The 11870-nt window shown below is 35.3% G+C and overlaps 1 long non-coding RNA gene across 1 annotated transcript in view; it reads left to right on the forward strand.

Annotated features, from left to right (window-relative positions):
- The first annotated feature begins 6910 nt into the window (after positions 1-6910).
- The window catches only part of LOC143249323 (uncharacterized), a 97481-nt gene continuing 92521 nt past the window's right edge, over positions 6911-11870 (forward strand). Inside the window, exon 1 of the long non-coding RNA XR_013027727.1 lies at positions 6911-7031. This is a non-coding gene — a long non-coding RNA (uncharacterized LOC143249323). The remainder of the gene's footprint in view (positions 7032-11870) is intronic.

Consider the following 11870-nt stretch of genomic DNA (forward strand, 5'->3'; position numbering starts at 1 on the left):
TAAATACACTAAATACAGAATAAGTTGACATAAATACACTTATTACAGAATAAGTTGACATAAATACCCAGAATACATAATACGATGACATAAATACACTTATTACAGAATAAGTTGACATAAATAAACTGAATACAGAATAAATTGACATAAATACACTAAACACAGAATAAGTTGACATAAATACACTGAATACACTACCAATAGTTTGCTAAGGATCCTTTTTATCTCATTGCCATCTGCTACCTAATATTGATTATGTTTTTCAAATCCATATAGATATAAAGTTTAGGGGACAGTAGGTCTTACTTTAAAATATTCATTGAGTCCTTTTCACTTCTTGTCATTTATGAGTTGCTATCACTCGTGAATTACAAACTTTTCAAAAAAAAGTTTTTGTGAAATGGCATTTTCTCCAATGCACATGTTATTTTTTGCCTTGTTCTTAGGCCTGGCATGGCCAAGCGCGTAAGGCGTGCGACTCGTAATCCGAGGGTAGCGGGTTCGCGCCCGCGTCGCGCTAAACATGCTCGCCCTCCCAGCCGTGGGGGCGTATAATGTGACGGTCAATCCCACTATTCGTTGGTAAAAGAGTAGCCCAAGAGTTGGCGGTGGGTGGTGATGACTAGCTGCCTTCCCTCTAGTCTTACACTGCTAAATTAGGGACGGCTAGCACAGATAGCCCTCGAGTAGCTTTGTGCGAAATTCCAAAACAAACAAAGCCTTGTTTTACTTTTCGCTTTTCGACAGTCGCACTTTGCATAATTGTATGTCACACAAACAAACGATATTTAGGTTTGGAAGAATCGTAATGTGACCTTCCTCTGCTTCAGGCCAGAGAGACTTGATACCATGTTGCTGCTACATAAAGTTTTTCTTTTATATTTTTGAATGTGACATAAAAATCTTCGGTAATATAAAGAGATAACATGGATGTGGCTGAGAAGAAAAACACACGTATAACAAGAACGTTTCCTGTCACACAGATGCATCAAGAATCTTTCCAGATAGCAAATAAGCTCTGTCGTAATCTTCAAAATGCTTTTGGAGGTTAGTTTGTTGTTACAGAAAGCCAACGCTAGGGTCCTATTAATACAGATTTATATTTTTTTTAAAAAAAGGCACGATTAGGCTCAAAACCACCAGGCTTGGGCTTATAAATGCGTCCAGAATTTGTCTTAACTTCATAGACCACCATATTTGAAGACAACTTTGGAAGTGTCGTCATAAACGCTATATCAATCAACATACCCCCCAGTGTAACAGCGGTATGTCTCTGGATTCACACTGCCAGAACCCGGGTTTCGATATCCGTGATGGGCAGAGCATTTTGTAGCTTTGAGCTTAATTCTAAACAAACAAACAAAAAATCCATCAATATTTAGGGTGAAATCAGCTTCAATTACAAAACCAGCTTCCATGTGTTCTAGTACGACAAGTATGTAATATAGAGATGAGATTCCATGAAGTTGTACACTGAGGTTAATTCTGATGACTCTGTTCTTATGACTGACAACGTTGTCCACACAGAGCTCGGATGATGAGGGAATTCAATCAGAAAGTGCCTACTGTTCCTATGAGAAGCTCACTCGTTCTCTAAATATTAATTCAATCGAAAGCGAGTGTCGTTTGCGCTTATGTTGAAAAACAAGTAAACAAACATAAAATAAGTAACTATGAGTAGGTAACTAATTGTTTGTTATTTACTATATTCATTTGAGGAAAGTTTCTCAGAAAATTTTTCTATAAGAAAAAAAACTTATGCGTAAAAAAATTAATTCGGGTTTGTTTTACAACATAAAGCAAGTTTCTTTCTTCTTCATAGTTGTTCTTGGATATACAGTCATGTGAAAAAATTAGGACACCCCATGAAAGCCTGTGTATTTTTGTAAAAATTGTGGATAAATGGATATTTAATCTCAATTGTAACAATACTGAAAATTAAAGTAATATAACTAAACAATTAAAACTGAAGAAAAGACTTTTCAAGATCTTCTGTAAAATGTAATTCTACAAAAATGCATATTCTAACTGAGGAAAAAGTTAGGACATCCCCACGTTTATTCCCATTTAAAATGGCTCAACTCACACACAGGTGTATCACACCAGGTGTACATGATTAGAAGATCATTACTCAGCATTTTGAATGAGGCTTGCCCTATTTAATCCTCGGACATTTAGTTTGGTGTGCTCCTGACTGTTGAAGTGAGAGTGTTTGTTTGTTTGTTTTTGAATTTCGCACAAAGCTGGTCGAGGGCTATCAGTGCTAGCCGTTCCTAATTTAGCAGTGTAAGACTAGAGGGAAGGCAGCTAATCATCACCACCCACCGCCAACTCTTGGGCTACTCTTTTACCAACGAATAGTGGGATTGACCGTAACATTATAACGCCTCCACGGCTGAAAGGGCGAGCATTTTTAGCGCGACCGGGATGCGAACCCGCGAACCTCAGATTACGAGTCGTACGCATTAACACGCTTGGCCATGCCAGGCCGAAGTGAGAGTGAGCATCATGGTGAGAGCTAAAGAGCTGTCTGAGGCCTTCAGAAAGAAAATTTAGCAGCGTATGAGTCTGGTAAGGGAATTAAAAAGATCCCAAAAGATTTTGAAATCAGCCATTCTACTGTCCGGAAAATAGTCAACACGTGAAGGGCTTTCAAAACAACTGCCAACATGCCCAAGTCTGGTCGTCCAAGCAAGTTCACCCCGAGAGCAGACCGCAAGATGCTAAAAGAGGTCTCCAAACACCCTAACATGTCATCACGGGACCTACAGCAGGCTCTGGCTACTGTTGATGTGAAAGTGCATGCCTCTACAATCAGAAAGAGACTGTACAAGTTTAACTTGTATGGGAGGTGTGCAAGCAGGAAACCTTTGCTCTTTAAGAGAAACATCAAGGTCAGACTGAAGTTTGTCAGAGAGAATGTAGACAAAGACCAGGACTTCTGGAATAATGTTCTTTGGACAGGTGAGTCCAAAATTGAATTATTTGGACACCAGAATAGAGGACATGTTTGGCGTAAACCAAATATAGCATTCCAAGAAAAGAACCTCATACAAACTGTGAAGCATGGAGGTGGAAGTGTCATGGTTTGGGGCTGCTTTGCTGCAGCAGAACCTGGACAGCTCACAATCATAGAATCCACTATGAATTCTACTGTGTATCAGAGGGTGCTTGAGGATCATGTGAGTCCATCTGTAGGAAAATTAAAGCTGAAGCGAAACTGGACCCTGTAACACGACAATGACCCAAAACATACCAGTAAATCCATCAAGGACTGGCTGAAAACTAAGAAATGGAGAGTCCTGGAATAGCCGAGTCAAAGCCCAGATCTTAAACCCATTGAGATGCTGCGGGGTGACTTGAAACGGGCTGTACATGCAAGAAACTCCTCAAACATCTCACAGCTGAAAGAATTCTGCATTGAGGAGTGGGACTTCAGACCGATGTCAGAGACTGGTAGATGGCTACAAGAAGCGTCTCACTGCAGTTATTTCAGCCAAAGGGGGTAACACTAGCTATTAGGGGTTAGGGTGTCCTAACTTTTTCCTCAGTTAGAATATGCATTTGTGTAGAATTATATTTACAGAAGATCTTGAAAAGACTTTTCTTCAGTTTTAATTCTTTAGTTATATTCCTATAATCTCTTAGTATTGTTGAAATTGAGATTAAATATCTGTATATCCAAAAATGTTACACAATTACACAGGCAGGCTGTGAGACCTGCCGAGAATAGATAATTAGCAAGCTTAAGCGAGGTACAACAATATAAAATTCAGAATTAAATCACTCGTCGCGTACCTGAACCGTCGATAAAATATTCGGTTCTAGATCAGATAGAAGACTTACTATAATTTGTATGTTTGTAAAACTCTTGTTCATAAACCATTATTTGTAATAACTATTTGTTACAACTGTTATTATAAATTGTATTTTTATTTGTATATTAAGATATATTTGTGTTAAAAAAATAAAATTGCGTGTGTCAGTCTTGTTGGCAAATATGATAAATTTGATACATATCGAAATTCAGTTATCTTCGAAATTCAGATTTTCGGTTATTTAAAATCATAATGCATATCATGCATAACATAAATGATACGTATCAATAAAACAAAACTGTGTCTTGCTTGGCTCTGATAATACTTCATGTGGATGTAAACAGAAGATTTTGCCAGTTTATGATCTTTAAGTTTCTGATAACGAAGACAAGACAAATAATTTGTACTATTTCTCCAATACTACTCTGATAACACTTTTTAAAACTCAACTGACCGATATGAATGAAACATCTAATTGTTGTTTTAATAAGTTTGATTTATATCCTGTGAATCAGTTTAGTTGTTATTGTTGAAATCCTATAAGTAAATATTGTTATTATTAAAACTTGTATAAAGCATTTGTTATAGTTGTTGAAATCCTTTGACTTTGGGTTTGTTGTTATTGTTGAACTTCTGTAAGTAACAGTTTTTTTTGTTGTTGTTATTACTGTTAAAATAATTTATATAAGTTTTGTTCTTGTTGAAAGTCTATAAGCAAATATTTAATTTTTTTTATAATTTAAGTCCTTTAATGAAACTTTTGTGTTTTGAAATATTGTGAGCTAGCTGGAGTACTCGTATCCTGGACAGAAGTTATGTTAATTCAGAATTAGCAGAAGGTTATCTTAGGATACGAAAAGTTACTTCCTTTTTTAAATAATTGTAACATCCCTGCTACCACGTTTATATATTTCTTTGTATATTTAATTATTCTTCATTTCGTGGAACTCTCGCTATACCACTAGCAACTGCTTTAAACTAAGGATTATCGAATTTACTATCATAAGAGCTGTTTACAAAATTTCTTTTTAAACAACATTTTCAATCTCTACACCTTCAAAGACATATTTTTTTTTGGCCCGGCATGGCCAAGCGTGTTAAGGCGTGCGAATCGTAATCTGAGGGTCGCGGGTTCGCATCCCCGTCGCGCCAAACATGCTCGCCCTTTCAGCCGTGGGGGCGTTATAATGTCACGGTCAATCCCACTATTCGTTGGTAAAAGAGTAGCCCAAGAGTTGGCGGTGGGTGGTGATGACTAGCTGCCTTCCCTCTAGTCTTACACTGCTAAATTAGGGACGACTAGCACAGATAGCCCTCGAGTAGCTTTGTGCGAAATTCCAAAACAAACAAACAAACATATTTTTTTAATCGATCGAATGACTGTACCTTAAACTGCGTAGAGTTGACTATAACAAAACATTAGCTCAGATAAATTAAATCCTGACGAACAGTTTGTTTGTCTAAAACCAAAACGACACTGGGCGATTTACTGCATTCATCGATGGTGGAGGAATCGAGCTTCGGATTTTAGAGTTGTAATTCCATAGATCTCCAGCTTTGCCTTCGGGAGCAGGACGAATAGACAAGTTATATTATTGTAAAAACGTATGCACAATCTATCAAGTTTTCTTTTGTTATTTTCCAAAATACATGGCATAAATATACTACATACACCCTCCCCCACTTTATTTCCCTCACATATATATTTATACAACTTTAAATCATCTTTTCAAGTTTTTTACACGAGAAGTAATTTCAACGAACCTTTGGAGTTTAAAAATAGTAATGTATTTTCTAAGAGCGCGACATCTGAATGACGTATATTTACATTTTCAACTTTTCTTACAAGTAAGGTCTGGCATGGCCTGGTGGTTAGGACACTCTACTCGCAAACTACAAGTTTGAATCCCTGTTTCATCAAACATGCTCGTCCTTTCAGACATGGAAACATTATAATGTGATGGTCAATCCCACTGTGTGTTGGTAAAAGAGTAGCCTAAGTTTGGTTAGAATTTCACGCAAAGCTACACGAGGGCTATCTGCGATATTTGTCTCTAATTTTGCAGTGTAAGACTAGAGAGAAGGCAGCTAGTCATCACCACCCACCGCCAAATCTTGGACTACTCAACGAATAGTGGGATTTACTGTAACATTATAACGCCCCAACAGCTGAAAGGGTGAGCATGTTTGGTGCGACGAGGATTCGAACCCACAACCCTCGGATTACGAGTCAAGTGCCTAAACCACCTGGCCATGCCGAGCCAGTAGCCTAAGAGTTGACGATGAAAGGTGTTGATTAGCTGCATTCTCTCTGGTCTATCACTGCTGAATTATTCAGTATCTATCTTTGAAACCAAGCTTACAAGTAAAATTAAATATACAATTCATCGCTAATTTTAAAGAATAAAATTTATAATAAAGATTCAAGTGTTATAATTATTTCATTTTAATCTTACTGTTTGTAGTCATATTCTAGTTTTATATTTTATGGTTTAACCAGCTTTGTGACCTTTTAAACTGATTTTCTTACTATACATTCTCCAGAAATAACAAAGAATCAGATAATTATATGCTTGTTTGTTCACATATTTTTAAGATGAACAGATTGAATACAACGCTAAGATCAAAGGTTCGATTCCCCTCGGTGGACTCAGCAGATAGTCTAATGTGACTTTGCTATAAGAAAACACACACACACACAAACAGACTGAAAGTAGGACAGATAGATCTATTAAAAGGAACCTCTTTAATTCATAGATTTATATTTGTAAAATGTTTTAATAATTGTTGAAAAAATACTTGCTCGATAAGCATTTCTCGAGTCAACTTTACTGGATTTGCATGTTCATATTGTTTTTCCATTTAACTTTGAAATCAATGTGAAATAAAACATATCTTTGTGGTTAATATTCATTTTGACAAGCAAATCATGATTAACCAAAACCGTCCAAAATCAACGTGGACGTAACCATTACGAGGAGATGCATCCAATCTCACTCCTACGCACAATTGAATATTCCGTGTTACACTGATGGTGAACATTTGGCTTGCTGGGAAAATCGTTTCAGTACGTCATTCATATCGGTAATTAGGACTTTAATGAGCCACATGTCCCTGTAGAATCTCACCCTCTAGGTCATTGTTGCTCTTATTCTAGAGCTTGAGTCAACTTCTAATGATAGTCGCTATGATTGAACACTGACTAACTAGGTAAGGAATAAACTGAACAATGTTTTAAAAGTCAGAAATGACGTTTGCTCAGATGCTTGGTATTCAAACAAGCGCGACAAGTGTAGGAATTTATAGAAAAACAATGACATAACTGATTCATCATTTGGGCAATTTTTCTGAGTAAGCTGCTATTTCTGTCATGTTTTAAGCTAAGCCTGACAGCTTGGGTGTATTCATAACATTACTTGTGTTTCCTTCGCAAACAGTTAATATTAAACTTGTCTGGTGACACAGTATACTAACGTTCTAATTGTCTGGTGTATTTTCTAGATAGAAATGTTTAGCTATTTTCATACAGGGAGGTAGTGTATGTGCTTGAATCATGGTAAGTTTATATGTTTTTGTTTTTTTAGTTAGTTTTTAGTTTCAACTGTGTTTGTTTGCAAGCAATGTTTGTTCAGTTATCATTTAGTTGTCTATTCTTCTAGAAAATAATGCATGGTACCTTACACTAAAATATGTCCCAACATAAGAATTCCTTTGCGTTTTTCTGCATTTATTATGTATAATAAACCAAATTTTATAAATGGGATATTTATGCATTTGAAAACAAAAGGTAAACTTTATTGACTTTGCTCAAATTGAATTATCTGATCGAATTTACGAAAGTATACACCACGCACGTTGTCCCAGCGTACTAAACTAAACATCAGAATCATGTAGAAGTTTGATCTAAATGGTACTCCTGCTTTGTTTATATCAAACTGATGTACAATACATTGAATATATACTAACAAGGTGTATTAGGTGTAAAACTCTTAAAGCGAAAACGAAATTCTCATTCTAGCTTTCGAAATGCCGTAGTCATTAGTAAAATATCAAGTGAAGGTTGGAATAGCATAATTGCCTCTGCGGTTTGAGACTGTGGACATTTATACTTTGTTTGGCTTCATAAATACAGACATTTGATATTTATATATATAATCATTGACTTCTACTAATTTTTTAAGTGAGTGCATTCATTTGTATTATTATGTGAGGCGTCACGTTCGGGGGTAATTGTTTGTTTTTCTATACGTACCAGCTAGTTCTAGATTTGTGGAACCGATCTCACTGACCACTGTAGATATATAGATATATTTATATCTGTAAATATTATTAAGTTCGCAACACCAGACTTTCGAAGTTTAGAAAGGTAAATGCAAAACGTTTTAATATATGTATATATACATGTCGTACAGAATATTTTACCTACAATTAAGACTGGTTCGATCTCTTCGTGAGAGTTTTTATGACTATCTCACTGGAATTTTTGGATACTTGTTACTTTTCGGGATTCTCCTCTGCTTTATATATTGCTCGGTTGAATTTTGTTGCTGTTCTGTTTTATCTAGGTTACCATTCAGTGGCCTTCGATCGGTAGTCTTACGTTTGCTTTTCTATGGATAGTACTTTGGACGAAAAACTAAAGCTCTTATACGCTACAAAGTTTAGTGTGTACAGACATGGAGTCATACAACTCTAATTTCTCTTATCACGTGTGCATTTTCCTTTTTTTACTCTCGTTTTAATTTTTCTTTTTACTTTTGTTTAGGTATAACTCTGTCCGATCCCCTGTGGTGATTATTTTAATTTCTACATTCCTATCACATAACTTGCGCGTGACTATCCATACAAATATCACATGTAGAAACATCTGTAGCTTTACCTTAATATGTTTTGCGACACAATCCTGAATACGTCTGTTATACCAGCTGCATGCTCTTGGCACGAGCGGCAGATGTGTAGAACTCAGTATCTCAAAATACACGAATAGAAATTATTGCGCTAAATATATTTCTGCGTACTTTTCCTCGTTTATACAAACTTGATTATAGTTTTTTTTAATTAAAACGAAACGGGTGCATTCTGTATAACATTCTGTTATATCTATATCCACTAACATTTCCTCCATACTAACACGTGTACAGTCAGACATGGTTTTATTACGTTATCGTAAAAGCTACTTTTTTACGAAACTGGCAGAGAATAAATTATTTCATGAACGTCACATTTATTGCACGTGTATTAGGCAAAAGCTGTATAAATTTCAATTTTACTTCTAAAGAGTAAAGTACATTTTTCAAATGACGTTTCGTGAATAATCTTTTTTTTTTCTTTTGCGAGATTATATGTCTATCTGTGTTTTTATCTATCTATATTTATTTATTTACGTGACGGTTACACACACGAGTTCGTTATACATACATTACCTGATTTGGTGTATATGTTGTATGAAGCTTCTTTTATGAAACATATATATGAAATCAGGCAATGTATGTATAACGAACCCGTGTATTAACTGTCACGTAAATAAATAAATAAATATATGAAGTTTATTTTATGAAAAAATTAATATTTATACACTTTTTAAAAATTTATGTCTTAAAAGAAGTGGAGATATTTTTGTTTACGTTTCATAATCTGTGATTTACAAGATGTCACATTTTCTGTTGCATTTCACGTATAGTTTTACGTGACAGTTTTCTGTTTGCATTTGAGTGAATAAGAACTTTTGTACATTTAGTTGTTAATAAGCTAGCAGTTTATTTTGTTTAGTGAAACAAGCAAGCTCTAAGGCTCCTTATTTTGTTTTTATGTCACCTATGAGCAGAAGTGTACCGGGCCATATATTATAGCCAACTGAGAAGATGGTTTAAAAAGTCGTTAATCTGTACACAGAACCGAAACTTTAGCTAAAGCTGGAGTATTACTACACTTCCCCCAAATGTTAGAATGACACGATAATTGTTTCTGAACAGATCTAAATACTCTTAGAAAATTTCACTGGCCTGTTAACCTGCACTTAGATATGACAACTATAACACATACATTAATATTTTTATGAATATTTGTTTTGATAATTTTATTGGTAATTGTTCGCCATAATCACTAAGCTAAAACTGTTACACGTTTTTTTTTTCCATTTTTAACGCCCCTCAGTAACACATCGGTATATCTGCGGACTTACAACCCTAAAAACCAGGTTTCGATACCCGTGACTGGCAAAGCCCAGATAGTCCTTTGTGTAGCTTTGTGCTTGATTCATAACCAACCAAAACCAATATCTGTAACAAAAATGGTGGACACATATTCCCTATTTGTTTCTGTTTAACTCAACATTTACGTCTTTACAGGGTTAATCCTTTTATATAACTTGAGTTTTTCTTTTGTTTTTTATATCCCATACTTACAAGACCGATTAGCTTGAGTGTTTTTGTACATATAAAATGTTTAGATCGAATACATCTATGTTTAACATATTCTTAAAGTGTCACATTGTTTTTGAGAAAAAAAAACCAAAAAACCAAAAACGTTGCAATATAGAAGTTTCTTCAAGTACATTTCTGGACTCTTAGTTTTGTTTTAGTTTGAACCATGTTAATTTGTAGAACATTCGGATGAGAGGAATGAATAACAAAATATTCATTCACGCTTTTATAAGTATTTTCTTTAAGTTTAAATTTAACTGCACTGTTGACATCATCGTCTGCTATTTGTTAATCTTTAAAATCGTTAAATGTTTTACTCGGTTTTTACACCACTTACTAAACTTCTCTTCATGCACTTAAGATCAATGAAGTGAGATCTGAAGACATGAAGAATGTTTTGGTGTGAAAGCTTGTAAGGCTTATAAGAAATGTACTTATATTCTACGCAATCATTAAAGAACCATAAACCTTTATGTGATTGTAATTCCATCATTATAAATATTCGTAGGCAATAGTTTTGTTTACTTTCTTGTCACATGAACCTTTCATTGCAATTTCAAAAGATAAAGCAAGAACGTAGAGAATTTTGAATTTATTCGATGCATGGCGTCAGCAGTACGTGCATAAATTTCATTACAAGGGGTTTAATGATTTATTACCCTTGTCAGGAAAAACACAAAAACTTCACGTTCAGGCATGTACGTGTATTCCCATGACCATTCTTCGTGTATTTTAGCCTGGAAACCTTCTTGCATGTGTTGAAGTAAACAACTAACTACATGTTTGAAACTGTTGAAAAACTGTCGTGCAAAAACAGACTTCAACACCATTAGAACATCGTTTAATTTCAATGCATAGTTTCAAGTAAAAAGAATGGTGGAAAGCATGCACTTTAACTCAGAAGGCGGAGTTGGTGAATTTTATTGGTTAGTTAAACTAAACACTTGAGATTTCAAGGAGGTTAAAAAGGTGTTTTTTCCCAAGTTCCCATGCTAATGTCAATAAAGAATCCGAAAAACAGTTTTTGTGATATTGTCTAGAGGTTGTTTATCTTATTATCAACAAAATGACAGAAACGTCTGTAGTTAGATGTGTACAGAATCTCGAAATATGGTCGTTATATTGAATTGGATTTTCAAATAAGAAATCAGTAACTGAACCTCCTTGGGTTAAGGCGTTCGACTCGTAATCTGAGGGTCGCGGGTTCGAATCCCCGTCGCACCAAACATGCTCGCCCTCTTAGCCACGGGGGCGTTATAATATGACCGTCAGTTCCACTCTTCATTGGTGAAAGAGTAGCCTGAGAGATGGCGGTGGGTGGCGATGGCTAGTTACCCTTCCTCTAGTCTTACACTACTAAATTAGGGACGGTTAACGTAGATAGCTCTCGTGTGACTTTGCGCGAAAATTCAAAACAAACCAAACAAACCCCCACACCTCTCTTTTACATTTGGTATAATATTGGATGAAAGATGGTCCCCATTCTAAAAACAAACGTTGTAGCTCAGTTATTCGGTATAAAATGTTTCACCCCGAATTAACTGGAACCACAGGAAAGTTCAGTTTACATTGATAAGTTGAGCATTTACAGAAATAGTATAAAGACATTCATATTATTTACACAGAA

The sequence above is a fragment of the Tachypleus tridentatus genome, chromosome 4, assembly GCF_004210375.1.
Source record: "Tachypleus tridentatus isolate NWPU-2018 chromosome 4, ASM421037v1, whole genome shotgun sequence".
NCBI classification, from domain to species: Eukaryota; Metazoa; Arthropoda; class Merostomata; order Xiphosura; family Limulidae; genus Tachypleus; species Tachypleus tridentatus.